The sequence below is a fragment of the Glycine max genome, chromosome 20 (assembly GCF_000004515.6).
Source record: "Glycine max cultivar Williams 82 chromosome 20, Glycine_max_v4.0, whole genome shotgun sequence".
NCBI lineage: Eukaryota > Viridiplantae > Streptophyta > Magnoliopsida > Fabales > Fabaceae > Glycine > Glycine max.
In genome coordinates, this window is record NC_038256.2 from 32568695 (window position 1) to 32572130 (window position 3436).

Genomic DNA, 3436 nt, shown 5'->3' on the forward strand with positions numbered 1-3436 from the left:
CCTTATATGTTCCAATGGAGAAGGGCACTTTCACTTGTTGATTGACTATCATCTCCCCTTGCTCATTGAGCCATTGAAGTTTGTAAGGCTTTGGATGGGAAGTGATAGCAAGGCTCAACTTAGAGACTAATCTTGTGCTGCAACAATTGCAACATTGATGTGCCATTATTTTCTCCTATTTCTTAACCCTTTTTGCACCATTTTAAGTACTGATTAATCTTAATTGTCAAATTAATTAGGCAGTTTTATTATTTGGGCCCATTAAGCTAATTTGATGTTTTTAATCTAATTTCAGGAATTAATGAAGCATTGGGCTTGAATCCAGAATCGGGCTTGGACTTGAAGAAGGCAGACTATTTTATTCTACAAAATTAGATTTTATCTTATCTTTATCTTATCTAGATATTATTTAGATTTGATCTCATCTAGATATTATTTAATCTATATCTTATCTTATCTTATCTAGATTTGAATTTAATTTATTTATGGGCTTGGATTTAAAAGAGATTTGTAAGCTTTGGGGCTGAAAAACTATATAACAGCACCAAGGTTCTAGTTTATCTCTCTCTCTCCTCTCTCTCCTCTCTCTCTTCTATCTCTCTCTCTCTCTTCTCTTTCTCTTTTATTTTTGTTTTTTTACAATTCCAGTTCAGACTTTTAGTTTTATCAATAAAATTTCGTTCTCTATTTGATTAATGGAAGGCTAAGTCCGCAGCGTTGTTTTCCCTTGAGGATCAAGCACAGTTCTCTTTGAGGTTATATTATTACTGTTAAATTTTGTTTAGTTTTTCCTCTTCACTAATTAATCTGAAATTGTTGCTATTAATTCATGCATGCTTAGTGCTTGATTAATTGTCTCTGCGCTTAATTTACGCTCATGCTTAATGATCATTTATGAGTAATTGGTGTGTGTGATGCTTAATCACATAATGAATGCTTTATGTTAAATTTCGCTTAGTAATTTAATTTAGGGTTGAATTAAGTGGTTGAACTGATAAAGGATAAATCCTCGCAACCTAGGATAAGAGACTTGCTTGTGAATCAAGGGGAAGCAACGTATCTTAATTCTGATAATTTCTAATTCAATTTTACTCGTTGTTTAATTTACAAAAGCAAACAACCCCCCCCCCCTCCCAATTTGTTACTATTTCCTACTATCTGTTATGAACATTTGGTGTATCATTGCTCGTTGGGAAACAACCTAGGATCACTTCCTAGTTACTACATTTTAATATTTATTTGATTCAAGTACGGCCTCGATCAAATTTGGCGCCGTTGCCAGGGAGCAGTGTCCAAAGGTTCATAATAGTTAGTGTCGTGTTAGTGTTTAATTCTTTCGTGTTTTATGTTTAATTATTAGTGTTGTGTTAGTGTGTGTGTTAGTGTTGTTTAGTGTCTTGGTATTTTATTTAGTGTGTGTTCTGTTTTAGTTTTCCTGTTAAGCGCTTCTCCAGTTTCAGTTTTGGATGTTTTGCTATGAATAGTGTTTTGTGACGGATTTAGCGACCACTTTTGCTTGCGGCAAAACAGAGTAGTAGTGGAAATCATGTAGCGACGGATTTTAGCGACCACTTTTGTTTTGGTAGCTAGATTTGTTATTTTTGGCTGAATTTTTTTGTGGTAACTTCTTTTGATCTATATTGTGTGGAAAAAATATTTGGAGCCCTTAGTTTGGTCAGATTTGAAAGTTCCAAAAAAGTAGCAAATTTGATTTTTGTCAAAACTTCAAACGACCATAACTTTTGCTCCGGGTATCAGAATGACTATTATTATAGATGTATTTGGGGTAGAAAAAAACTTCCCATGCTGTGGCAGCCCACCATAGGCCGATTGAGGTCTCCTTCTTCCAAAAATTGCAATTCTGTCAAAAGTTTTTTATTTTCCAAGTGTTATTCTCTTATTTTTCTTAACTTATCATTTTTAGCTTATATAGTTAGACTTCGAATTTTCATTTGAAATTTTTTGTTCTATCTTCTCATCATTTTATAAGTTTGCTCACAAAATTTCAAGTCATTTGGATATCATTTGAGGATAGCTGTAGTTCAAACCTACACTGTTACTTGCATAATAAGGCAACTAGTTGTACATGCTGAATATAGTGTATGACTAGAGGCAATCCATCTGACTTACAACCCTTTGATCCTGAGATAGATAAGACATTTCATAGATTAGTTACACATCATTTAGTACCTTTTGAGCATCCTGAGCATTTTGTTATTGGTGATTTTGAGCATTATAGTTTTGAACATTCTGAGAACATGGCACAACCTCCACCCCGTGAGAGGACTCTAAGGGAAATGGTTGCACCTGATTTCACCTACGAAAGCTTGTGCATCCAATACCCTGATGAGGATGTCCCATATATTCTTAAAACTGGACTGATCCATTTTCTTCCAAAGTTTCATGGCCTTGCAGGTGAAGACCCACACAAGCATCTGAAAGAATTCCATATTGTCTGCTCCACCATGAAACCACCAAATGTCCAGGAGGATCGCATATTTATGAAGGCCTTTCCACATTCTTTAGAGGGAGTGGCAAAGGACCGGCTATATTACCTTGCTCCAAGGTCCATCACGAGCTGGGATGACCTCAAGAGAGTATTCTTAGAAAAAAAATTTCCCTGCTTCCAGGACCACGACCATCAGAAAAGATATTTTAGGTATTAGACAACTCAGTGGAGAGAGCCTATATGAATACTGGGAGAGATTTAAAAAATTATGTGCCAGTTGCCCTCACCACCAGATTTCAGAGCAGCTTCTCCTCCAATATTTTTATGAAGGACTCAGCAACATGGAGAGAAGTATGATAGATGCTGCCAGTGGTGGAGCCCTTGGAGACATGACCCCTGCTGAAGCCAGAAATTTAATTGAGAAGATGGCTTCCAACTCCCAGCAATTTAGTGCCATAAGTGATGCTATTGTCATTAGAGGAGTGCATGAAGTAGCTACGAATTCATCTTCATCAACCGAGACTAAAAAGCTTGAAGGTAAACTAGATGCATTGGTTAACCTGGTAACCCAACTGGCCATGAATCAAAAATCTGCATCTGTCGCCAGACTCTATGGTTTATGCTCCTCTGCCGCCCACCACACAGACCTTTTCCCTTCTGTGCAACAATCTGAAGCAATTAAATAGCCTGAAGCTTATGCTGCAAACATCTACAACAGACCTCCTCAACCTTAGCAGCAAAATCAACCACAACAGAATAATTATGACCTCTCCAGCAACAGGTACAATCCCGGGTGGAGGAATCATCCCAACCTTAGATGGTCGAATCCTTCACAGCAGCTGCAACAACAACAGCCTTATTTTCAAAATGTTGCTGGCCCAAGCAAACCATACGTTCCTCCACCAATCCAGCAACAGCAACAACAACAGTCCCAGAAACAACAAACAGTTGAGGCCCCTCCGCAACCTTCCCTTAAAGAACTTCTGA

The 3436-nt window shown here is 37.4% G+C and overlaps 1 non-coding gene across 1 annotated transcript; it reads right to left on the minus strand.

The window, feature by feature from the left end:
- Positions 1 to 2637: 2637 nt before the first annotated feature.
- On the minus strand, positions 2638 to 2744 carry LOC113000873 (small nucleolar RNA R71). Its single transcript, XR_003266194.1, has one exon. It is a non-coding gene; the product is annotated as a small nucleolar RNA R71 (small nucleolar RNA).
- Between the last annotated feature and the right edge of the window lie 692 nt (positions 2745 to 3436).